Source organism: Ochlerotatus camptorhynchus, unplaced genomic scaffold (assembly GCF_037179485.1).
Source record: "Ochlerotatus camptorhynchus isolate MF236.1 unplaced genomic scaffold, CSIRO-AGI_Acam_v1.1 ptg000115l, whole genome shotgun sequence".
NCBI classification, from domain to species: Eukaryota; Metazoa; Arthropoda; class Insecta; order Diptera; family Culicidae; genus Ochlerotatus; species Ochlerotatus camptorhynchus.
Window position 1 is genome coordinate 105,864 of NW_027040605.1, and position 27,579 is coordinate 133,442.

A 27,579-nucleotide genomic window follows, 5' to 3' on the forward strand; every position below is an offset into this window, starting at 1 on the left:
CTTGTTTATTGAACATTAAAGTTTACAAATAAAAATTTTTCGACATAAAAAAAGACATTATTGACGTCACAAAATGGCGGCAAACAGACCCCTGTTCGCCGCAAACGCCTGGACGGGCGAAGACTTTTCTCGGAACGGCTTCATCTGAAACAGATTTCGTGATGAAATTAATAATCTGCATAAGATTCTCTGGAGCTTCTCCCGTTGGCAGCAAAAAATCTTGCAAATTAACAAAATGGCGGCCATATGAAAAAACAGGCGATTTTTAGCCCGCTTTTTTGCAGCTTTAAGGTGCTTCAAACAATGTTAAATGTTAATATTTTTGGCTGAAAGTGGGAGAAGCTCCAAAGAATTTAATAAGGAACAAAATGCGCAAAGATTCAAGTCAATATCTCTTATAGTTTCTGAGAAAAATCTTCGCCCGATAAAAAAATGTGGTTTCGAGAAAAACGCGTTTAAAGTTTTGACTTTAGTTAAAACCATTTGGGGGTTCTTGCCATTAGTCAGCTATGCCTGGACACCGAATTCGCTGATCGGAAAACGGCTTGGGGGGATGAAAGTATATAGTCTAAAGTACAAAAAAACGTGAAAAAAAAAATTTGATTTTTTGAAAAAAAAGATCGGGAATACCCCCTTAAGAAACATTAGAGCATCTGCTCCTCAGGATTTTTTGGTGGCAAATGCGACCACGGGGTGAAATGCTACGGTGCTCCTCCCAACATCCTTCAAACCCATTCTCGAAGTCCTGTCCATAAAATGCTTCAAGTTTGACGTTAAATTGGCATATTTTAATAAATCAAAACTTTCTGCATATGTGAAAAAGAATGAATTCTCCATGTTCCTACGACCAGTGCCACAAGGCGTGGGATAATTTCACCGATCAGGTTGATTTATGTAGCAATATACACTTTGCAACCATTATAACCTGCAATTATCGATGGTGTGGGTGTAACCGAAGGCGTAGTCCCGACAAACCAATTTAAATAATTTCATACAACTTATTGAGGATGGCTAGTTTGCAGAATGATTCATGAGCTTCAACTATGGTTGCAATTATGGCACACACCCCAGGACCGGGACCGGGACAAACATCTTGATCTTCAAAGTTCACCACTTGCCATGTGGATTCCGTGTAGTTCTTTGATGTTGTGTAGTTTGAAAGTAGGTTTTCCTCGACCATATTTTTTCCCCCTAACCGAAGCACTAATCGTAACCGCAACCGGCAGAGCCAGCCAACTTTGAAATGTGCATAAAGTTTTCCGCTCTCGAACGCTACGGTTTTCCGCTTTGCTTTCACCCGTACGCCGTGAATGAGAATAACTCAATAGGTGGGTAAAATTTTCCTCGCATTTCCAAATCAACGATCTTTTAGGATCTTGATTTTCCTCACATACAAGAAGTTTTTCCTGGAAAAACGAGGAAATTTTTTCCCACTCACTGAGCAACTCCACTTTTTGCATTTTTAAGTTGAATTTGGCTCAATTTTGGGTAACTCTCATCGACCGTGTATGTACGTATGGCCGACGTTTTATGTGGTCCATCAAAGTCTCGTCCCGCCGGTTGTCGTCATCCTCGTCGTTGGCATCGTGCAGGGAATAAATGTATATGTTAGTGTAATAAATTTTGCACCTTCTCCTGCCAACTGCTACATCCATCGTCATCATCATCATTGTATCCACGGAGGAAGACTGCTGCCATTGCTACTCAAAAGAACATCGTACATAAACATTACTTCCCAAACAAGAACAGGCAGCTGTATCCGGTACTACCGATGGATGTGCCGGGGCCGGGATCGGGTCATGTGGAAACACATTGGCTGCTGGCTACCGTCGTCGCTTCGGGGCACATTAGCGGTTACGCTTCGAAGAATTTTCGCTCAACCGGTATACTAGGACACAGGACACACAGAAACACCGCAACAAGATTTGAAAATCGATACATTGATGGCGTGAAGTGGATCGAAACCGCACACATACAACATCTGATGAGATGGACGGAGGAAGAAAACACGGTAAAAGTCTTTGAAACTGACGAATGGCTGACGACCGTCGGACCGTCGACGATGACGACGATGGACAGTCAGTGGAACACAAACGGGTTCAAGCTCACGGGCGAGTGCAAGGAGCAACGTTGCTGATCAACTGACCGAGATTGAGCTCTACACCGCACCGGTCGAAGTGAAGTGGTTGCTGTAGCTAATATCCCACAGTCAGTCGTGGTTGGAGGCGGTTTCGGTCGTTGATTCAATCTGCTCGGATCCTGGAACGAGGGGTGTTTTAGTGCGGGTCAGTTTTGTAGTAAGCTTAAGCATGGTTGGGCTAAGGATGGAAGAGATTCGTTTGAAGTGTTCCAAATTTTTCCTAATAGAAATTCAGACCCATCGATTTAATTTAATTGAATAAATTGAGAATTTGATCGGTCCTAGAAAAAGATATCCAGTTGGATTATTGTTGAAATAGCATGATAGGGTTACGGGATGTAATGTTAGCCTAGCCGCTCACTTCGGCCTATCAAGTAAATAACTAATTTATTCAGCAATAATAGAGTAGAGAACTACTTCGGCCTAATCGCTGATTTTGGGCCTATCGAGCAGAAAACTTCAAATAAATCCATGATTTCAGAGTTAACAAGTCAATTAGGCGTTTGGTACGATAATGTAGTTAATAAGCCATCGAATGAAGTCAATGAGAACGCGTAATATGAAGGTTTGCACACATAATTCCCAAAAAACAAAAGAAGTTCTCCGACCGAATCAATTTTTATCTTTATCCGATAGGCCGAAGTGAATTCATTGGCATTTCAAAGGCGTTTCAAAGCGTTAGGCCAATTTTAGAATCCGTAGGCTGGCGTCAAGAAGCAGTGTTAGACTTTTAACAATATCTCAATAATTTGTTTCTCTTTATCAAATCTTACGTACCGGAAAGGTAAATAAATTTGGAAGCCATCAGTAATAATAACATTGCGTTTGGTGCTTAAAGGGCGAACACGAAATTATTGCGACACCGAAAATGTCATGCCAATTCTCTTATAATGTTTAGAATCAAACCAAAATTTTAGGGTAGTTTTATACATATATTTACTTCAAAAATCAAAAGAAAAGTTAATCGATGGAGCCTTGAGTGTTTGAACGCATTTTCGCTTGATGCCCTCCATCAAAGTCTTTACAGTGTCATCCGGTACCAGTTTCTCAGTTTTTTTTCCATTTTCTTAACATGTCCTTCTCGTCTTTGACTGTCTTCTTGCTCTTCCGAAGTTCCCGCTTCATTATTGCCCAGTACTGCTCCACCGAGCGCAGCTCCGGACAGTTTGGCGGATTCATGTCCTTTGGAACAAAATGGACAGAATTGGCCTCATACCACTCCAGGACACTTTTAGAATAGTGGCGTGATGCCAAATCTGGCCAAAATATCGGAGCTTTGTCGTGCTGCTGCAAGAACGGCAAAAGGCGCTTCTCAAGGCACTCAGATTTGTAGATCTCGCCATTTACTGTGCCCTTTGTCACGAAAGGCTCACTCCTCAGTGCGCAAGAGCAGATGGCCTGCCAAATGAGATATTTGGAGGCGAACTTCGACATTTTCTTCTTCTTAAATTTGTCGTCCACATCGAACTTGCTCTTGCCGGTGAAAAACTCCAACCCCGGAATTTGCTTAAAATCGGATTTTATATACGTTTCGTCGTTCATCACACAGCAGCCATATTTTGTCAGCATCTTCTCGTAGAGTTTCCGTGCCCGAGTTTTAGCCGTCGATTGTTGCCGCTCATCGCGGTTTGGGAAGTTCTGTACCTTGTATGTATGTAGTCCAGCTCTCTTCTTTGCATTCTGGACGTAGCTCTGCGACATGCCTATCTTTTTAGCCAAATCACGGCTTGAGACGTTGGGATTTGCTTCAATCATCCGCTTCACCTTTCCCTCCGTCTTTTTGTTCTCCGGTCCCGGTTTTCTTCCAGCTCCTTTGCCGTGGTCCAACGTCAACCGCTCCTGGAACCGCTTCAACACTCTGGAGACGGTTGAATGGTGAATGTTCAACATTTTTCCCAACTGCCGGTGCGACAGGTCAGGAAATTCCAGGTGTTTGGAAAGAATTTGTTCTCTCAACTCGCGTTGGTTCACCTCCATTTTCGTTGAATCGAAAAACACGACATCGAGTTTGACAGCATGTACACAATACACATCAATGAGAAAGTGTGCAAAATTTGGTTGATTTTTACCCAATGGTAAAAAAGTTATGCCCTGTTGAATGTGTCGCAATAATTTCGTGTTCGCCCTTTAGCTGCGCTAGATTAAGAAAGACTAAGTGCGGGTTGTGCTTAATGGTAGTTGACCCTATATAAAAGTAATGAAAAACTAATATCACATCTGCTGTAAAATTGTAATCCGTAAATTAATTGCCTATTTTTGGGACACATTTAGTACGTTTATTGCTCTGTTCTAAAGAATTTTTATCAGCGAAATTTTCATATTTTTCGATTTCTAGCCGCCATGATCTTGCCGTATTATTCCACTAACGAAAATCTACATAGCGGTGGTCATCAAAAAACCTGATAATTTCGTGAATTGAAAGGACTTACCTTTTTGTAACATTGTATTTTCATTGTGAGATTCAATACAATATGCCCTTTAAAACTATGGGCCGAACCTTAGGGACTTCATTTTGAGACGTGTTTTTTAATTATGGCCTGCGAAATTTATATGATGACTTTATATTAGTATAGGTGAAACCATTTGGGCAGACGACGAGTCTGCAACTCTTCACTCATGTAGGAAAATCCCATAATTAAATGTCGGTTGGTTTTTACCTTTTCACTCCACGGAAAAGTCCCGAAGGTAAAACGGTTCCAAACGGCACGTCAATTCGCGTCTACAAAGCTTCTGTAACTGTTCACTCCTGTGGAGGAAATCCGATAAGCAAACGTCATTGGATGCGTGAAACCTGGCGTTTTTTTTTCTTTTTCGGTCGCTCTACCGAAAAATCCCATAGCCAAGTGTCAATCTACGCGGGAAAATTTCATGACCGTAGGCGAACTAGTTTTCTAAAAGTTCGCCTCCCCGTGTCATATGATAACAAAAGACTACCAGCTGAAACATGGACACAGCTGGGTGGCGTAGCCTGGGCAATGTTGCCAGTCCAGCAATAGCAAAGTGAAGAGGTGCGATGCGAACACTGGCGCAGTAACCATAGTACGGTAATAGAGGAAATGCTTCACCAAAGCCGGCGTCTGTTCACCATGGAGGTGCGGCTCAAACGGCGTCTGTTCTCCATGTTAGGAGCGGCTGATCACCGTCCTAGTGGCAGCGTGGGACTCTAAACAGAGCTGTTCACGATGGTCCCCCAGCGAGACAGGGGGTTGGGGCAGGCCAAACAAGCCGCCCTAAAAAAAACAAAGTTGCAAATACTTAAGAAAGAAATACGGATCGGAAAAAATCGGCACAGACCTACGCGACGAAATAAGGACTACGATTGGAAACTCGGAACATGGAACTGCAAATCGCTCGGCCTTACGGAATGCGATAGGTTAATCTAAGACAAACTTCAACCACGCAACTTCGAAGTTGTAGCACTGCAGGAACTTTGCTGGACAAAAGGTATGGAAAAGCGGGTATCGAGCGGCTACTTTTTACCAGAGCTGTGGCACCACCAACGAGGTGGGAACCGGCTTTGTAGTGCTGGGTAAGATGCGCCAACGCGTGATTGGTTGGCAGCGGATCAACGCGAGGATGTGCAAGTTGATGATTAAGGGCCGTTTCTTCAACTACAGCATCATCAACGTGCACTACCCACACGAAGGGAGACCCGACGACGAGAAAGAAGCGTTCTATGCGCAGCTGGTGCAGGTGTACGACGGCTGTTCGCAACGGAACGTCAAAATCGTCATCAACGACATGAACGTAAGGATATCCACAAAGCCACCTGGAGATCACCTGACCAACACACAGAAAACCATATCGCCGCCAAGCTAGCCGAGCTTCTCAATTAAATTTTCTAGGTCTGATCTACAAATATTTGAAAAAAAAAAAGGTTTGATACATAGGGGAAATGGATGTAATGCCGGCCTTAATGCTTCTAATTTGGGCCCATATATAAATTGTTGTTGTTGAAATTGTTGACTATAGTTGACTTGTTCAGGGCGTTGATGATGGGTTCATTGGAGTCCCTCTGATTGATTAGGTGAAGTCATGACACATGCTTGAGCCAGTGCTTGGAGCAGCGATTGTTCCGCCAGACCTATCCAAAGCTCCCCAGCAAGCGAACGAATGACGAATCGATCCTCCGAATGCCTACTTACCACGAACATCGATTGAATCTTGTCCATCGAACCCGTTCCAGTTATTTTGGCTATCTCCCTTAGCTGCCCAAAAGCACCAAAACCAAAACAAAACAAAACCTCAACAAAACGAATCATAACCAAGATGAAGATATGATTTGGCAACCCGTGGTGGGAATTTGAGTTTCTATAATTATACCAACCCAGTGGTGGAAAATCGAGTTTTGTTGGGTTTCTAAACTAAATAGAGACCCGTCCGGGGCGTCATTTAACGACCGAAATGAGAACTAGCGGTGGAGATGCTCTTATAACTTAAAAATAATCATCTGGATTCACTGCCAAACATTCCGTGTGTGGCACATAATACATTTAGATAAAAAAGATACACGGCAAATGAACCCAACTCACACCCGAGTCCCACCCACTCAAACTCATTTGAACCAATTTTGCTACTTATTTGATAATTACTCCTCGTGCTCCATCGGTATCACCCAGAATTTCTGTTCTCTTCGATGATTGTGCTAAATCCACACGGCCATGTTGGATATGCGATACGCTGGTCCCATCGTGTTACCCTCAGGCGTTATGCTTATTGTTGCCCATTTACTTACACGCCATTTTACAAGAGATCGATGCTCCAGCTAATTCTCAGAATTTTAAATGTCGCATTACACTCAACCATAGTGCGTACTAAAAAACACTGGTACATATTTTAAACAATTATAAAGCACTATAAAGCTGAATTTCACTGAGCCCGATATTCTCCACCACTTTCACTGGGCATGGTTGCCAGATCTCCAATAACAGAACTCGGTGGAACGATTCAGGAAAGTAATTCATATTTTCTTTTTTTTTTTCCTTTATTTAACGTCGGTCTCTGTTCCGCAATCTAGTGCCAATCACCGAAGGACATCGATTGCCATCCATTGAGGGCAATCGAATGTGCAGGAAGGCAGCTTCCACACCTGCGTAGGATATCGCACCCATTCAACAACACACATGGGCCGGGACCAACGGCCTTACTTCCCTTCCGAAGGAAGACGTGACCAGAGATTGTTTGCCTCAGAAAAATCCCACCGACCTCGGCTGGGATTGAACCAGACCCATTGGGGTGAGAAAGCAGTAACGCTTACCACTAAACCACCGGCGTCGGCAAGTAATTCATATGTTAAGACAAAAGTGACGTATGCCTTAGCCGGTTCGGAAGACATTGTTAACTGCCTTCGGGGATTTAATTTCATTTTAGTACCTTCATGTAACCGATAATGATCGATCGTCGCACGGAGGGGTGTTTGGTAAATCTAGCTGGCCACAACCCATTTTTTTTTCGAAGGGGGCTAACTGTAAATGAAGTAGTACATTGAACACGTTAATAAAAGGTGAACAATACCCTATACTTGTTTTATCTTTTACGTATCTGTTCGCTTGCTGTAGCAGTTCAAAGTTGACTTTCGAGTTGGTCGTGTTATTTCGTGCAATTTTGTTTCGCGTCGTTGAGGATTCTGTTCTGCTAGTCAATTCAAGTTATTTTGTTGAAGAGGCATCTAAGATGCACTCTATTCAGGCAGGTAAGAAGAAGTTTTGGAAGCCTTAATTGTATAAAACTCCATATGGCATACATAGCTAAGTGAACGCTAGTGAATTTGAGCATCACTACCCAGAAGCGGCGGCAGCAATCATCAACAATACATATGTCGATGACTTTTGGACAGCAGAGATACGATCGAAGATAGTTGATAGTTGAAGAGGTACGCATAATATACGGCAAGGCTGGATTTGAAATCCGGAATTGGCAATCTAACTCCGAAGAAATTCTGCGACGGGTCGGGGTAGACGCCAACGACGCAGCGAAACGTTTTTCTGTGGAAAAGTTAACGATAGCGGAACGAGTTCTGGGAATGACGTGGAATCCTGTAGATGGCATGTTTATATTTACTGCACAGTTCCGTGACGACCTGCTTTCTCTACTATCGAGGGAAATTGTGCCAACAAAAAGGCAAGTTCTCCGAGTGGTCATGAGCCACTTTGATCCGCTTGGTATAGTGGCAACCTACACAGTACATGGCAAAATTTTGATCCAGGACGTGTGGAGATCAGGTGTGAAATGGGACGACCCGATTACGCATGAGGATTTCACAAACTGGAAGCGCTGGGTAAAGTTGGTGTCGAACCTATCGGAGGTTCAAATACCGAGGTGCTACTTTCCAAACTATAGTGTGGAAAGTTACAAGTTCATCGAAGTTCATATTTTCGTTGACGCGAGCTTGATGGCGTATTGTGCAGTAGCGTACTTTAGAATTGTCGACGGTGGGATGCCACGTTGTGCACTCGTGGCCAGTGATGGAAAAGTTCATCAAAGTTCCCTATGACTCGCGAACTTTTCCCTTGGTGAACTTCGTGAAATATCGCGAACTTTTCCAACACTGCTCGTGGCTGCAAAAACGAAAGTGACTCCGCTGAAACCTCAGTCGATTCCACGCAACGAACTGAATGCCGGGGTGATTCGAGTAAGACTTCTGAAGAGCGCCGAGGAGAATCATTCAATACCAATTAGAAAACGGTACATCTGGACCGATTCAACTACTGTTTTGTCTTTGTTGGTAGCGGATCCACGAAAATACAAACCATATGTAGCCTTCAGGGTAGCAGAGATCCTATCGGAGACTAGTATCGATGAGTGGAATTATGTCCCCTCGGGATTGAACATTGCAGACAAAGGCACCAAATGGGGAAGCGGTCCATGTTTCGATCCTGAAACTCCATGGTTCAATGGTCCGGAATTTTTGAGTCGACCGGAAAGCGAATGGCCAAATCAGAAGATCACGTTGTCGAAACCTCAAGAGGAAGTCAGAGCTGTTCACCCCCATAGAGCAGCACTACCGTTCAACGGAATTCTCCCGTTGGGAAGATCTACTGAGAAGCATAGGTTACGTGTACCATTTTGTTAACCGCTGCAGAGTGAAGGAGAGAAAACTGACACATGGTAGAGTTACATCGTTAGAGCTGGAAGACTACTCAGCCGCTGAAGCAAGTCTGTGGCGTATGGTTCAAATCCAAGAGTATCCGGAAGAACTCGCCATTATACAGAAGAAGAACTCAGAATTGCAGGGGGATCAGCAGAAGTTCCTGAACAAATCCAATCCACTTGCCAAGCTATCGCCATTCATAAATGAAGAAGGTGTGCTGCGGATGCAAAGTCGGATTAACGCAGCTACGGCTTATTATTCGTTCGATATTCGGAACCCGGTGATCGTTCCAAAGAATAACCACGTTACCAAGCTACTGATCCACAAGTATCATCAACGTTATGGTCATGCCAACGCGGACACTGTTGTTAATGAGCTACGACAACGTTATTACATACCCAAAATACGCTTCGTCGTTAGGAAGGTGGTTAAACAATGTATGTGGTGTAAAGTTAACCACGCGAAGCCGGAGGAGCCGAGAACGGCTGCCCTTCCACATCCGAGAGTTAAGCCCTATGTTCGGCCATTTACATTCACGGATCTGGACTATTTTGGACCCATGATCGTCAAGTGAGGACGGAGCAACGAAAAACGGTGGGTGGCGCTATTTACCTGCTTAACCGTTCGCGCGGTACATGTTGAGGTGGTGCACTCTTTGTCAACAGTTTCATGTAAGATGGCTATTCGTCGGTTTGTGGCACGAAGAGGCGCTCCACAGAAAATTTACAGTGATAATGGCACCAATTATCGAGGAGCTGCCCGTGAGTTAGCGAATGAAATCAAGGTTACAATCATGACATTGCAGTAACGTTTACCAATGCAGAAACTGAGTGGATTTTCAATCCTCCTTCCGCTCCACATATGGGTGGAGTATGGGAGCGGAAAGTACGTTCCATTAAGGAGACTTCAATCTTTGCCACAATAATCGACTAGACGATGAAGAGTTGGTGCCCTTCTTAGCGGAAGCAGAGATGATAGTGAACTCTCATCCTCTTAAATTCGTTCTGTTGGAGGATTCGACGGAAGAAGCGATTACTCCGAACAACTTTCTCCTCATGAGCTCAAGTGGAGCGAATGCCCCTTCAAGAATTCCCATCGATGACGAGGTTTCTTTAAGAACAAACTGGAAATTGATGGAGAATCTACTAAATCAATTTTGGAAACGGTGGATTCAGGCGTATCTACCCACAATAGCCAGGAGGACCAAGTGGTTCAACGACGTTCGTCCACTACAGGATGGAGATCCAGTCGTCATTGTGGACGAAACGGTTCGCAACGGATGGTTGCGAGGTCGGGTCGTTAAGACATACCCGGGAACGGACGGTCAGGTGAGAAAGGTCGATGTTCAAACTTCGTCGGGAGTTCTACAAAGCCCAGCGATCAAAGTAGCCCTTCTGGACGTCCTAGATAGCACTAAGGCCAATCAAGGGTAAAGCATTACGGGTGGGGGTGTTGCGGAATTTGATCGATTCAGTATCTACTCAGCTCGGACGAATGTCGACTAGCAACGTCGAATATTTTTGATAGCGAACCGATGTAAACAGAATAACGCGTGCAATTACAGATAAAATATTTCTATGGAAGCACCGATAGAATTAGTTTAAACTTAACTGCAACTATTAAAATACTTGATAAATAATTTGACCCATATCATCATTAAATAACCTAACCTCAAAACTAAATAATTGGCTTGGAATTCTCACGAACCGAATTGTTACTGTTAGAAAACTAATTTGTAAGTCTAATAATTGTTATGCCAGAATGTTGAACTAAAGCTTAATATAATTACAGTCGAGTTGCGCAAAACCGAACTACGGAAATACATCGTAGTAATTTAAATACTTTGACGACAGTAATCATTTGATTTTAAATACTTTAATCGGTATTGAAAGTCATCAACATATAATTAACGTATTAATGTATTTATTGCACTTTAGAGTGTATTTAAAGCTAGGGGCATCCCACTCTACACTTCATACCTATTATCAATAAAATATTTGTAAATCCCGCGTAAGTATTCTTAGGTATTTTTAAGTATTTTAAACCATGGCTATAAATTTCCATCGAAGTAACACTTATTTTTTGATGACCGGTTGCTAGTGTATGTGTTTGTTGTTGACTTGTTGTTTTCGGTCGACTTGTATTTTTACAAATAGGAGTGTTAAGTATTTTCATTATGAGTATAAATTAGTATTATTTAAGTTATATTTTTCAGCGATTCAGCTTGTAAAAATGCTTCAAGGGCTGGTTACAAATAATAATGTTTTCAATACAAGTTTAACGGTATTTACCGATCGACTGAACTCAAAGTGTGTATTGGCTCACAAATACCCTCTCGGTGTACAAAGATGATGAGTATTGGTATATTCAGATACATGCGTGCATTAGCTGACCGGAGCAAAATTTGCGATGGCATGAGAGAGACAACTAGCACTTGTCTCTCTCTCTCTCTCTCTCTCTCTCTCTCTCTCTCTCTCTCTCTCTCTCTCTCTCTCTCTCTCTCTCTCTCTCTCTCTCTCTCTCTCTCTCTCTCTCTCTCTCTCTTTCTCTCTCTCTCTCTCTCTCTCTCTCTCTCTCTCTCTCTCTCTCTCTCTCTCTCTCTCTCTCTCTCTCTCTCTCTCTCTCTCTCTCTCTCTCTCTCTCTCTCTCTCTCTCTCTCTCTCTCTCTCTCTCTCTCTCTCTCTCTCTCTCTCCCTCTCGTACCTTCGCAAAATCTCACGTTGCGCGTGAAACATCGCTCAGGGCGGAATTCACCTTATTTCTAAACATGTTAATTACCTAGCAGTGAATCATCTGACTACGATTTTGTTTTTGTAGTATCGAGGATCTGAAGCCATGAAAACGTGTTGCAGGCCTGAGCAAATGCAGGAAGAAAAGTTTGTCGATCTACCGGGTGTTGAATGGGAATGATCGTGATTCGTTTCTGACCGGAAGGTTTTGGCCCTTTTGACTCTCCTTTTGAATTAACTACTGTATTGATTATTTTGAAAAATTAATGCAATTATTATATCACATTTAACACAACGTTTTACTTGTTTAAATTATACGTAGGAAAATAAAGAAAACTAAACCCGTTCATTTAAATAATTCTGACTATGTTGCTTATACTGTGTCCAGTGGCCTTTATGGTTTATTATCTACTGTAATAAGCATGTTCTGCGTTTAGAAGGTGGAAAGCTACGAGATCTGCGTTTCCGCAATACGCCCATATTCTCGTTTAAAATACTGTCCGGACGTAAACGAGAATATGGGTGATAGTATAGTCACATGGTTTCGTACATCCAATTATGTTCTTATCAGGCATTGTCATAATCACACAGCGAAGAACCGAGCGGAAAAAGAACAACACAAAATTCACTATTAGATTGGATACACAAATCATGGAACTCGAACGAGTAACAACAAAAGGTTTCAATGCCTATCAAAATTAATTCTTTCTGGTACATGGTGAACAGATTACACCGCAAATGGTCCAGGAAACCTATAGCTGTTCACGCTTCTAATCAAATTAATGCTAATTGTTTAACAAATTAACCAATATCCACACAAAACGCCTGACATTGGATAAACAAGCAAATCACATTGACATAGCAACCAAGCAAATAAACTAACGCTAGAAATTTTTCTTAAGTATTTTTAAGTATTTTTGGGTATCTTAGATATCACTAAGATTTTTATATGTATATTAGGAAAAATACAAAGTTTAGAGTGGGATGCCCCTAGATTTAAAGTAATGAAAGCAATAATGACAAGATTTTAAATATCTGGTCAGTAGGCTGCGTTGTATTGAAAGACTAGTGCGTGCCCCTCGGCATGTGGTCATAGTATCATTAGATAGGTGGCAAAACATCATAAGTAGCAGTTTAAGGACTTTTTTCGGTGTATCAAAAAGGAGAAAAAAGTGGTGAAAAGTTGATCTCAATATTCAAAGTTACACCCATGCACGGTGCTGATAGTTGAGTTTTTGAATGAAAATATGCCATGGTCTTAGTACTATTATGAAGGTGTCAACACATGTTCGGTAATAGTTTAACATTATTTTTTAGTGTAAAAAAGGAGGAAAATGATGGACAGCTACTCTAGCTACTCCCATTTGCGGAACTGTGAACTGGTATAAATCTTAAAATGTACCATGTTTAGGCCATAGTGCTGCTTAAAAGGTGTCAAAATACCTTTCGTAGCAGTTTTAAGCATATTTTTCAGTGTAACAAGAGGAGGAAAAAGTGGTGGAAAGTTACGGTCATTATCGAATGTTACACCCATGAACGGTACTGGTAAATGGTTTTTAGTCTGAACATATTCCATGTATATACCGTCGTACATAGTGATATTAAAATGATATCTGAAATAGATACAACGTTAAAACAGTTTTGACCTGCTAGATTTATCAAATAACCCTTTGTGCGTCATTCGTAGCTTGGTACGCCACAGTGGTTCCCCTTAGAACAAAAGTTGGCCAAAACCTCAAAATTGCTGTAAATAGGCAAAAAACAGTTGAAATAGATGTTTTTTATCTGTACGAAGAAAACTTGACAATCAAGACGTCACAAAAAGGAGTATAGTAGAACAAAAACCAATGCACAATGGTCCCAAAGCCGTATTTAGGAAGACAAATATGTTTGCGCCCAAACCGTCAGTTTTAGGAATATGGTTTATTAAGGAAAGTTGCTTCATATTTTTTGTTCAATCTTTTTATGTTCGTAAAATTAGGGTGGTCCATAAAATTGGTGAATTAAGTATACAAACTTTTTTATTCTTTGAGATAGACCAAAGCAGTGCTGTAAACAGTTGTAGAACAATCAATTCAAACCAACTTTGTTGAAGACACATTGTTTTTATCTGTTATGGTTCATGAGTTATGATTTTTTTAAACAAACAGGTTAGGGTGGCTACTAAAATCGGTTTTCTTTGAATATCTTTTCATGCGTTAATTTTTCGTAAAAACATTGTTCTGATTACATTTAGAACTTTTGAAGACGCATATTTTTGCTCAAGAAACTAGGTTACTATCTTTTTTGATTTGAAAGTTAAAGGCTATTTTCTTCGAAAAAATGGCTCTTTTCAATTGGCAATATCTCAAAATGGAGCAAACCAATTTTCAAACATTTAATTTCATTGGAAATTTTTTTTTCTTTATTATAGAGATTTTTAGCTATATGGCTAGTTCATCTCTTTATTGGAAACATCGTTTTTTCTTCATTTTTGGTAAAAAATAAACAGCAAGAGCTTTTTCTGTTTAAAGCATTTAATTTAATTTAAAAGAAGTAAGATTTTTCAGCATAACTAGCCATAACTTTTCAAATAAAACAGATATCAACTTAACAAAAATATGCGTCATAAAAAGTTCTTGAAGTGTCACGCATAAAAATTTCACGAGAAATGAACGTATAAAAATATATTTAAAGAATGCCGATTGTCTAGGGGCCACCCTAACCAGCTTGTTAAAAAAATATAACTCATGAACCATAAGAGATAGATATTGTTCGCACCCCTCCGGTGCGAATGAAAAACGATTTTCAAAAGTAGGTCTTTTGACGGACAAACTCAACTAAAATATATTCAAAATTAACAACTATTTACATTAAACAAACTTACAATCGACAACTTACAATTTAGTTTTTCAACGCCTGCAACTCCTCAATGCCAATCAACCTTCGGCGGGCTTAGCGAGGTCCTATCAATTAATTAAATAAAAGACACTGAACAACATGTCACCTTTACATAATATTTAACTTACGGTAATTGAACAGTAATACACTAAATGAAAACATATCTGCTTCCCGCGGTACAACAGTGGCGAACAATCTATGATTTCACAATATTTAAAAATCTACAAATAAACTAACAAACTACAAATTACACAACTTACTAGGTACAATAATCGGCACAAAACATATTTAGCAACAACAAAAACACATCTATCGCGATGGAGTCTATACTCTCCTGCTGGGGTAAAACAGCTGCTGGGGTAAACAAAACAAAGTAGTGCGAAAGCGATGGCCGTGTTCAGCTTATCCCACTCACTATCGCACCTCTGTGTGCATACATTCATATATGCGCCTCACTGCTACAGCGACGGCAAGAAACGTCAAAAACGGGCGCATCATTGGGGCGCGTTCACGGTAGTTATGCTACCGCAACCCTTTCAGGCCTGACTGCAACGGCAACAGATATATATTGCGTGTGTGTATGTGTGTGCGTGTTGACGTGCTTAGAAAAAGGCATTGTGAAGCTTACTACGGTATACATCGCAGATTATATAACTTAGAAACGGATATTTTCCAAAGAACACTTAACTTGTTATTCCTAATTTCAACACTTTTCGCAAAAAATAGCAAAACACATAAAAGCCTATCTGAAAGCTAATTTTTCTAGCTATCTTTTGATTACTAAGAGATAGTGGGCGGATGTGTCCGTCATATGTTTTGCTTAGTCTAAATGTGAAAAAAGTATATTTGTGCAATTTTTTTATTAGAAACCATCACTTAAAACAGCGCAGACACTCTTTTGTACCATCCATTTGATGTGAAATAAGCCGAAGAACATTTCTTCTGAAGCAACGAAGTTGATAAACACATTATTTTTTGCTATATTTGAGCAAAACAGTAACAAGAAACATTACGATTTTTTTCAAAAATGTGTGATATCGCTACACTATAACAACCATAAAAAAATATGTTATCAACAGAACTGCACAAATCATTCAATTTAAGATACTCTTAATTTGTAAAAATGATAAAAAAATATTGAATTAAAAAAATATCAACTTTAATGTTTGAGGTTTTGGCCAGCCAGGAACCACTGTGGTACGGTAGCCTTAGAGCGACCGTTTTTGCTTACTGAGCAGAAGATCGTGGGTTAGAACCCAAGCCCCTTTACATTACTTAGTTGATAGGGTTATCTTTATGTATTATAAAATTTGCTACATGTACCCCTGGAAGAAGCTCTTTCGACTTGACTACACAGTGTAGATGTAGGTTTTTTTTTATAACTTCGCAATGGGAAGGAACGATGTAAAAATGATTGTAAAATTTTTTAATAGGAACTTCTATATTATTATTACTTGATCGAATGTTTCATACTTTTCACAATTATTAGGTTTTTTGATACGAATAAACCGTATTAATTTCATAGCAAGTGTTGCAATGTTTCATAAAATACAAGAATGTTACGAGCTGCATAATTTTGCCAATTTGAACGAAACGCTACTTATATGGTACGAATTTATTTCGTAGCAGAAAACAACGAATGGTTTCGTGGGGCAAACGCACAAAAAGCATAAAAGAAATTTTATTTTCAGTGTAATTGAGGAACTACCCTCTAATAAATACTGGAAAATGGTAGAGCTTACATGTATTTTTGGCTGTAATATTTTAGTAGACATGGATCAAAATTCGACGCAAGCATTATTGATCATAGAAAAAATAAAACGTATGTAACTAACGGGAAAGCTATGCAGTGCAGCGATAAGGCATTCACCGAACGAACAGTACGCTCGAGGGTGCATAATGAATCGTGATATAATTTTCCGGTCACAGATTTTACAATTTTATTACACGTTCCTGCCGTGCATCCATAACGGTGGAAAAAATGGAAGCACCCAGCAACAACGAAGCAGGAACTCTTTTTTACTTCTTTGAAATAAAAATTAAAAACAGGAAACGGGGCCAAACCTCGGAGAACAGATGCACCAGCCAGCTGTCAGCTCGTTTTAGGAAATGATCACAGCTTGAGTCCCTTATCCACCCAATGCATTGGATTAAAGTTTCATTGAAATGAATTGAAACAGAACCGTGTATTTATGTTGCGCATTTCTGAAAATATCCACTCCAAATCCTGTTAGCAGTTCACCGGTTGGTCACATTGGGAAAAGTCCACCACTATTCATTAATTTTGCTGTTTTTATAACCCTGTTCAAAACCCATCCAAGCCGAGTGCCGCTATGTAGCACCAACTCCACAACCTGTAACTTTGTCTACAGAAAAGAACAATATGAATGTATGTGACCAAATCTGACATTCCGTGCTGCTAGAGACACAGCCATCGACAGGAGCCGGTGGCTTCAGCGAAAGCTTTGAACCAAAGTAGGAAGGAAATCCAACTTGTGAAACAATCCATACCAAAGAGACGACGGATTTTAAAACATGGATAGATCCACCTAGTTGCTCTTTTTCAACCTTTCTCAGACAATCATCATTCTCAATTTGCAATGTTCAGATCAGCGGTTTTCAACTTCGGTTGATCTATTTCCGGGTGTTAATTTTTCAATCATCTTCAGAAGTAACTCTTACGAAACGTAAGCAGCAAACGTGAGCCGATGGGCGCTTTTTTCCTGCTTGATTCCTACCAGCAGAAAGAGTGCTCTTTCAGTTTTACACTTGGCCAACCGACCGACAACCGGCGACCAACGATGGATGGCGAGGGTAAAAGCACTCTCGGTTGCGTTTTGCCGAGCTTGTACCTACTTCCCTTATGCGTCCGACGTTTTCTCCCCCAACGTTGTTGCAGTGCTGACTGCAACCCAATTCAACGCCAGTGGGTAATTGTGAATGCACTGAGCTGCATAAATTTAAATTACGCCACCCATTTCGGGTTTCTGAGGTACGATCCTAGCGGAATCCAGTGCTGGAACAGGAGGAGGCTGACGGAGTGGATGTTTTGCGCTTCGTTAACCGGACAAGCACCCTGGTAAAGGCATTCTTGTGATGGTAAAACGATTGAATTTGGGTTGGTGGATGTTTTTTTTTATTCTTCACCGGGAAAGAAAAATCGAGGATGGCTAATCAAACTCGATGAAGCTCTTGAAATTGAAATTAAATTCCCAGCCCCAGTAAATCAAATTATGGCTTTGTGGGCTTTGATTGGCATTCGGGCAATCAAGCTTTGTGCCTTGAAGGGGATCTTCTGCAAAGAAGTTCCATTTCCATGGATATTCGTTCACAAAAGTCTGCTACTTTGCTTGATTGTTACATCCTTCGCTCTCTATGATGGTTAACTACTCTGCAGAAAAAAAAATCGTTTTACAGTAGCATTCATGGCAGTTCATCACCAGCAAAGGAAAGGGGCGAAACATTCTGATAACATCCACCAAGTCAGCCGCGGCATGAGGTTTCTCTTTATGGTTTCAGACTTCATGCGATGAACCCCGGAGAGTATGTAGACTAGTCTGGAGCCATTGTTGGTTGAAGCAAAACCATAGTAGAATAGCAGCCACATCAAACACTCATCGCGCTGCAACTGCAACCACTTTTGGCCTCTGCAGGTTGTTATTATTGGTGTTATTGTTGTTGTTAACATGGACCCGTTCGGATTTTGCATAACGCAAGAGCGTGTTGGGAATAAGCTAGCTTCACATTTGAGGTCGTTTTTTTGAGGGGGTATTCAAAAATGCAATGTTTGTGTAGCGTAATATTAGAACGACCCTTTCTTAAGATACTCAGGCAGTTCCACGCCAAATAGCGAAAAAAAAACTAATTTTAGTTTTAACTCTCCGAATTCCATGAAACTTCGCATACACTTTCCCCTCGAAGAGCGCGATTAATACGTACAGCGTGAAACGAATTCGCGTAAATGGAGTACACGTAGCAAATGGGATTTGACCTAATAGGGACCAACATGGATTAATATCTCGCGATCCTGAACATATAGAAGGTTACTGTCTTGGGCAAAGTTGTTCAGTGGATCAAGAACTATAGGTTGAAGGACAGAATTTTGGAATTTTCTCACTACGCGGCGCTAGTGTGCATGAATTAATTTGTTTTTTTTTTTATATTAATTTATTTGTACAGGCTCAATCGAATAAACTTTACAGAGCCGAGTTATCATTTGCATTATACATGATTAATGTCTTAAATCTAGAGTTAAAGGAATTGAACCGATTACTCGCGGTTGTCTCGAGGTTAGTGGAGATTTACAATTTTTTGGATGGGGAAAGGGAGAAGGAGGTTTGAAATATGATTTATTATACAAATATTTAATTAATCCTAAAACATGAACTTATTTCTATTCATCTTGAAAACAAACATAAAAAAAACTACACGCACAATACACAAACTAAACACAAGGTTAATCAAACTTACAATCTAAGGTTAGTATTCTTAAAGTAAACATATATGAGTTTCATAAACTCCAGATCACGTCTAGCCAAAATATCCCGAACTGGAACATTAGGTTGTCTACCTCGAGCCCGAAGGGAATCGCACAGCTCAGATCTGACTCCACGATGCTCAGCACAAGACCAAAGGATGTGATCACAGAGATTGCTGTCTCCCAGCCCAACACGAAACAAGTGAGCGTTTAACGAATAGTGATTGGACATGAGGCGAGACATCAGACGAATGAAGTTTCGACCCACATCCAACCCCTTGAACCAAGGACTCTTCGACACCTTAGGGATGATCGAGAATAGCCATCGTCCCAAACTTCCTTCACTCCATTTATTTTGCCAGCTGGCGAGCGACTGTTGACGATAAATGAAGAAAAATTCATTGTAGGCGATTTGTCGATCGTAAATACCGCCTTGCATAGCGCCCACCTTAGCAAGTGAGTCCGCCTTCTCATTGCCCGGAATCGAGCAATGAGATGGGACCCATGCAAAGGTGATGACAAAAGATCTTAAAGATAAAGCACTCAGAAGCTCTCGTATTTTCATGAGAAAATACGAGGAATGCTTTACCGGCCTCATGGATCGAATAGCCTCGACAGAACTGAGACTATCCGTAAAAATAAAATAATGATCTGGTGCAAGTGAGGCGATCGTTTCTAGCGTATAATGTATTGCCGCCAGTTCAGCAACATATACGGAACAAGGAGCATGAAGCATTCGAGAGGCGCTATGAAATTCGTTAAAAATACCAAAACCAGCGGACGACTCTATTAGTGATCCATCTGTGAAGAACGATCTTGCGGAATCAACTTGGCCAAACTTTGCAGCGTAAATTGACGGAACAATCATGGAACGATGATGTTCTGGGATCCCACGAATCTCCCGCGTCATAGATAAATCAAAACTAACTGAATTGCCGAAGTCGGAGAAGCATACACGATGAGGATTATGCTGTGAAGGGCTGACATCCTGTGTTATGTACACGTAGTACAATGACATAAAACGAGTTTGAAGGTTCAGCTCAAGAAGCTTTTCAAAGTTTTCGATTACCAGTGGGTTCATAACTTCGCAACGGGTGAGGAGCCTGAGGGACAATTCCGAGAACCGATCCGATAGTGGCAACATGCCCGCCAACACTTCTAGACTCATCGTATGAGTCGAGTGCATGCATCCTAACGCGATACGAAGACAACGATACTGTTTACGTTCCAGTTTGATGATGTGAGTTTTAGCCGCCGACTGGAAACAAAAACTACCGTATTCTAAAACCGATAAAATCGTTGTCCGGTACAACGTTAGAAGATCTTGCGGATGGGCTCCCCACCACGTTCCGGTAATTGTTCGGAGAAAATTGATCCTTTGTTGGCATTTTCGTCTCAGATACTCAATGTGGGATCTCCAGGTGCATTTTGAATCGAACCAGACCCCAAGATATTTGAAGGACATAGAATGAGTGATCGGCCCAAAAGTTGAAGCTTCGGTTGTGCTGGGCTATGCTTCCTAGAAAAAACGACCAACTCAGTTTTCTCCGTGGAGAATTCGATACCTAGCTGGATAGCCCAAGTAGACAAATTGTCTAAGGTATCCTGTAAGGGTCCTTGCAGGTCGGCCTCTCTGGGCCCTGTCATAGACACTACGCCATCATCTGCAAGTTGTCTCAACGTGCAGTTGTCATGAGCCCTGGGGGAGACCCATGTAACTAAATCGAGAAGCTGTAGAGTTTCCATGAGAAAAGCTCATATGTTTCTCTGACAGTAAATTGTACAAACAGTTATTAATTAATGGGGAAAGTCATGAATTAATTGTGCCCTTGTTTTTGTGATATCTTGAAATCCTTGCCATCTAGGAAGTTGCTGTCTTGGGCGAAGTTGTTCAGTAGATCAAGACCTAATATTTGCTGTACAGAAGTTCGGATTTTTCTCACTACGCGGTGCTAGTAAGCACGTATTTGTGATTTCCTTGTTTATTGATATCTTGAAATTTTTGCTATCTAGGACGTTGCTGTCTTGGGCAAAGTTGTTCAGTGGATCAAGACCTTATGGTTGGTGGACAGAGGTTTGAAATTTCCTCACTACGTGGTGCTAGTGTGCTTGAATTTGTGATTTCCTTGTTTATGTCATATCCTGAAATAATTTCCATCTAGGACCAATGCACCAAGACCTCATGGCTGATGGACAGAAGTTTTGATTTTTTTTTCTCACTACGCGGCGCTAGTGTGCATGTAATAGTGATTTCCTTGTTTTTGTTGATATCTTAAAATCCGTTCCATTTAGGAGACCGCTGCCTTGAGCAAAGTTGTTCAGTGCATCATGAACAAAAGGTTGGTGGACATAATTTCGGTATTTTCTCACAACATGGCGCTAGTGTAAATGTGTTGATGATGTCCTATTTTACGTGAAATCTTGAAATCCTTGCCATCTAGGAAGTTGCTGTCTTCGACAAAGTTGTTCAGTGGATCGAGACCTAATGGTTGTTAGACAGAAGTTCGAAATGTTCTCACTACGCGGTGCTAGTGTACTTGAATTTGTGATTTCCTTGTTTATGCCATATCCTGAAATCCTTGCCATCTAGGAAGTGGTTGTCTTCGGCAAAGTTTTTTAGTGGACCAAAACCTTATCGTTGATGGACAGAATTTCGGAATTTCTCTGCTTGAATTTGTGATTTTTTTTATGAAATCCTTGCCATCTAGGAAGTTTATTCGGCAAAGTTGTTCATAGGATTAAGACATTATGGTTGGTGGACAGAAGTTCGGAAATTTTGCTTAAATTTTAAGTCCCTTGTTTATATCATATCTTGATATTCTTTCGATCCAGGAAGTTACTGTCTTCGACGAAGTTGTTGGTGGACAGCAGTTCGGAAATTTGTTGTGGGCTTGAATTGGTGATGTTACACTTTATTGTTACACGTCACATGTTACACGTTACATTTTACATGTTATTTGTTTTATGTTACGTGTCGTATGTTACTTGTTACATGCTAGATTTCAAATGTTACGTGTCATATATAACATGTTTCATTATACACGTTGCATGTTTCATGTTTCTTGTTACATGTTTCATGTAACATTTAACATGTTATATGCTACATATTACATGCTATATGTTACATGGTTCAAGTTACATGTTACATGGTTTATGCTCTATGCTTTATATTTTATGATTTTGTATCTGGTTTTTTTTTGTTATGTTTTTTGTTTGATTTTTCATGGTTCATGTTTTGTGTTTAAACGTATATTTTACGTTTTGTGTTTTACTTTATAGGTTCTTCGTTTTATGTTCAACGTTACATAACAGTTATATATAAAATGTTATTCGCTAAAAGTGAAAAGTTTGTTTCCTTGTATTTTTTTCTATTCTTCTAGGTGTAGAAGAATTTAAATTTTTTTTTTGATTTTTCAGTGCAAAATTACACCTAAATGTTGACTCTCTATGCCTTTGAGACCCGAAAATGTTTGGAATGAGACCCCAGGTTAAATATTTTATTGCTGGTCTCATATGAAAAGAGAGGACCTAAGCTTTTGTTTTTTGGGTGTTTCAGCGAACTATTTTTTATATTTTTTTTTCTACCAGGAAAACCGTGCGTATTTTCATTGAATGTTATGTTCTTGATATATTTTGATTTTTCAACCATCACGTTCACTGTTCGCAGTATGAGCTGTCCATATACCAAGTGGATAACTTAAGGGGGATCGGAGGTTGGCAAATGTTCACGGTTGGTACAAAAATGTTTGAATGTACATGGATGATTATCCATGGAGGACGAGGAAGGGGTCTAAAACCTCTCAAAAACTGTTGAACGTATGGAATATTATGCTAACGTGACGTAATCACTTGATTTTTAAAAGTGATGTTCACAATATTTTTGCTTCCAGCACCAGCACGCTGTCTGTCTTGGGCCGGTCCTCCTAAAAGGGCATTAGGTCTTGATCCACAGCACAACTTCCCCCAAGACAGCAACTTTCTAGATGGCAAGGATTTCAAGATATAACACGAGCAAGGAAATCACAAATTCAAGCACACTAGCGCCACGTAGTGAGAAAATTCCGAACTCCTGTCCACCAATCGTTAGGTCTTGATTCAATGAACAACTTCCTTATGGTTTTCATGCCATGGATTTCATGTCGCTTTGTCAGAGTGGGGTTATACAACAAGCGGAGTGAGGTGAAGATTTGTCGGTGGTGTGTGCTGGAAAAGGTGTGCGTGCTGAGATGAAATGGAGCGATATGAGAAAAAAAGGTTTGCTCAGGCAAATTGCCGTGCAGCTGTGAATTTGGTTGGAGGAAAATATGCATGGAAGCTTCTCTAATACACTCCCGGACAGTGTGTGGTCGGGATACATACATGTATTGATTTGGTGAGTGTGGTCCAGTTGAGGTTTGTATCATGATTTTCGTTTGCTTCCCGGCGGGTTTGATCGGTTTGTAAGGTCTGATGTCGTGATCGCCGCCATCGAAAATGCAGGTTTGACACTCGGTCGATTAGATTTCGATGCGTTGTATGTAGGTGTGTGTTAGTTTTTTGTATATTTTCAGCCGCGTGTGATCCGTGTGCTACGCTTTATTTGTAGTAAGGTTTAGTTTGAAGTTTTATTAATAATGTATTATGGTATTATTGAGGTACGATATTGCTTTCGAACGTGCGGGCAAACGGTTTGAAAAATGTGAAATACAAAAGCATTCTTTTCGGTAGAATATGACTTTTGCTCGACCCAGGTTGAAACACATGTTTGAGTCTTGCTGGGAAAGGATGATAAAGGGTGATACGGTCAAAATTTGGTCAATATCAACTTGACGTATTTCTTTCAATTTTGCATTTAAAAAACCTGAACACCCCTCATTTTGAAGGTGTGTGTGTGTAGAATGTTGCTCCTATTTTGATTTTGGAATTCACTCTTCAGTTGTCAAAATGCCGTCCAAGCAAGAAGAGCAGCGTATCAAAATTTTGCTCGCGCATCGCGAAAATCCGAGCTACTCGCACGCAAAGTTGGCAAAATCGCTAAAAGTTGCCAAATCAACCGTTACAAATGTAATTAAAGTGTTTGGGGAACGTTTGTCGACAGCCAGGAAGTCTGGATCGGGGGGAAATCGAAAACCGGAAGCCGCTGAGACGACAAAGAGAGTTGCCGGTAGTTTCAAGCGAAACCCTAACCTCTCTCTCCGAGATGCCGCAAATAAGCTGGGTGTATCGTCTACAACCGTGCATCGAGCCAAAAAACGAGCTGGACTATCGACTTACAAGAAGGTAGTGACTCCAAATCGCGATGATAAACAAAATACGACGGCCAAAGCGCGATCCCGGAGGCTGTACACGACGATGCTGACGAAGTTTGACTGCGTGGTAATGGACGACGAAACCTACGTCAAAGCCGACTACAAGCAGCTTCCGGGACAGGAGTTTTGTACGGCAAAAGGAAGGGGAAAGGTAGCAGATGTTTTCAAGCACATGAAACTGTCAAAGTTCGCAAAGAAATATCTGGTTTGGCAAGCCATCTGTACCTGTGGCTTGAAAAGCAGCATTTTCATAGCTTCCGGGACTGTCAACCAAGAAATTTACGTGAAAGAGTGTTTGAATAAACGTCTGCTGCCTTTCTTGAAGAAACACGGTTGTTCCGTACTGTTTTGGCCGGATTTGGCATCTTGCCATTACGGTAAAAAGGCCATGGAGTGGTACGCCGTCAACAACGTGCAGGTGGTTCCCAAGGACAAGAACCCTCCCAACACGCCAGAGCTCCACCCAATTGAGAAATACTGGGCTATTGTCAAGCGGAACCTAAAGAAGACCAAAAAAACTGCTAAGGGCGAGCAGCAGTTCAAGGCAAACTGGCTTTCTGCGGCGAAGAAGGTGGACAAGGTGGCTGTACAAAATCTGATGGCAGGGGTCAAGCGTAAGGCCCGGCAATTCGGATTTGGAAAAGCGGAAGCCTAACTGAATATTTTTCCTGAATTTTATACTAATTGAACTTGAAAAAGAAATTTAATTTGATTTTTTAAATAAACGATTTCACCGATTTACACGCGTTTTCCCTTGACCAAATTTTGACCGTATCACCCTTTAAGATCTATCCCAGGCCACTTTGTAGAAAATCGTATCAGAGAGAACTCGGGCGTAACGGTACGGAAAAAGTAATTAATAGGAGAAATGGATGTAATGCCGGCCTAAACGCCCCTAATTTGGGCCCATACATAAATTCAGCAATCGACTAAGATTCCAATAGCGACCAAAAATATTCATTAGAACCGTCACAATGACGCGTTCATCTAGATAAAATTGATAAATAGCAGATTTTTAACGATGGGCCCAATCTTAGATCCATAGGCCAACATTAGAGCCGTTTTCCCAATATTAAAATTGCTTCATCCGGATTGAAAAACAATGTTGACTGCTTTCGGGGGCGTAATTTTATTTTAAATGATTTTTATCGTCGGTAGTGTGAAAATCAGCCGATATTAAATCTAAGCAAATCACCCACGACCGACGCAACTAATACATGTTTAACTTACCCGTGCAGCAGCTTGAATCTAAATAACCTTTCAACATCTGTTAGGAAATGAGTCTGAAAAGTCATGGCCTACCTAGTTATTAACCATCTCATATCTTCCCTCTCCTTCGGTATAAAAGTTATTTTTTAACAATAATTAATTATAAGAGTTACTGAATGCTGTCAGTTTTAATTTAACGAACACCATAGTGCCACCCATCTTTCTATTGGCATAAGGTTTATAATAAAAAAATGTATGGAGAGTTGATTTTATTACCATATTTTTTTAATCGTTATCAGGGAAAACAATATTTTATAGTTTTGTTCCGCAAAACACATGTCCTGAACCACAAGTGTCAATAACCAGTATTTCCCATTTTTTCATAAATACAAAAACAAATCGGCGGTATCGGCTGCGTCTAGAATTAAAACTCACTTTGACAACGTTAATCGACTGGTGATTTTCACAGTAGTCTGGAACCAGATCACAGTATCTGCCTTGACTCGGACAATTTCTGCAGCAAAGTCTCAACGCGATCATTGTTGGACATGCGATTCTGCTGTTCGTCTGCCTTTTTTTTTTTAGACTTTATTATTGAGATTTTTAGCCGTAGGCTAGTTCATCTCGTTGTTCATCTGCCTGTTTCTGTTTAACTAGCTCCGCAATGCGAGTTTCGTACATCTTGACAAGCCGCTGCTTCTCGGCATCATCTCATCGTCCTTTCCGCAAGCACGATCCTGCGTGTGTACGTACGAATATTTGGAATGGATTGACGAGGTCGTAATGTCCTCGAAATGTCCCGAATCGGCAAACGATCTCTGCATCTCCGCTGTGGACATCTTGTCCACGAACTGCACCTGGTGGATGCTATAATTGTGCAGATCATGCCGGGGGCTGGCTTTGCTACACTCGTCCGTTTGATCCACAATCGGTGAAATGTCCTAAGAGCTGGGCGTGTTTGCATCGTTTGTGGCGTTCTCTCGCACCGTTACGGCATCACTGGAGTTTGAACGTTCCTCCGGAGAACTGAGCGATGCTTTGAAGAGCCGCAGCTCAACAAGCTCTTTGGTAAGTCTTAGAATTTCAGGTCTATGCGAGCCTGCGAGAGCAGCTCCTTCAGTCGTCTGGTCTGGCGCTGAGCCCGCTGGGTTGGGGTAAGGTAGTCCTACCCCGTCTGTCCGGCATGGCTCAAGCAATGTACTACGTATTTTAACTTACGGACACTGAACGTGATGCCATTCATTGCGGGCCACTAGGAGGAAACGATATTTTGCAAATCCGTCCTCACTCGGTTTTCTCAGAACGGCCGTCCCGGTACCGGTTGCGTTCAAATTTTCAATTTTCCTTGCAAGTGGGGGATCTCCAAGATTCCAGGTTCGTCTCCTGGCAGGATCGCCAGAAATGTGAAAATTCGCCGATATTGATTATGGGCAAATCACTCACGACGCAGCTAATACATGTTCTACTTACCCGTGCAGCAGCTTGAATCTATATGACCTTTCCAACCAACTGTCAGGAAATGTGTATGAAAAGTCATGGCCTACCTAGTTATTATCCATCTCATAGGTAGGAGCTTGGTGTGATGTAAATGGTACGGTGGCTTTAGAGCAACCGGTTTTTGCCTACTGAGCAGAAGATCATGGGTTAGCACCCAAGCTTGAAATGATCTATCCCGGGCCTCTATTGTAAAAAAACTATTACTGATATAATTCTGATATTATATATATAGATGGTATTTGTCAATAATGTTATTTAGTATTACTTCT

General features: G+C 41.0%; 1 long non-coding RNA gene and 1 pseudogene across 1 annotated transcript; both read right to left on the reverse strand.

The window, feature by feature from the left end:
* Window positions 1-14,839: 14,839 nt before the first annotated feature.
* Window positions 14,840-15,150, reverse strand: LOC135699766 (uncharacterized). The gene is made up of 3 exons (XR_010517531.1): window positions 15,100-15,150; window positions 14,968-15,035; window positions 14,840-14,904 (listed from the first exon to the last, which is right to left on the reverse strand). It is a non-coding gene; the product is annotated as an uncharacterized LOC135699766 (long non-coding RNA).
* Window positions 15,151-17,804: 2,654 nt separating this feature from the next.
* On the reverse strand, window positions 17,805-27,056 carry LOC135699769 (protein quick-to-court-like; annotated as a pseudogene).
* Window positions 27,057-27,579: the final 523 nt, after the last annotated feature.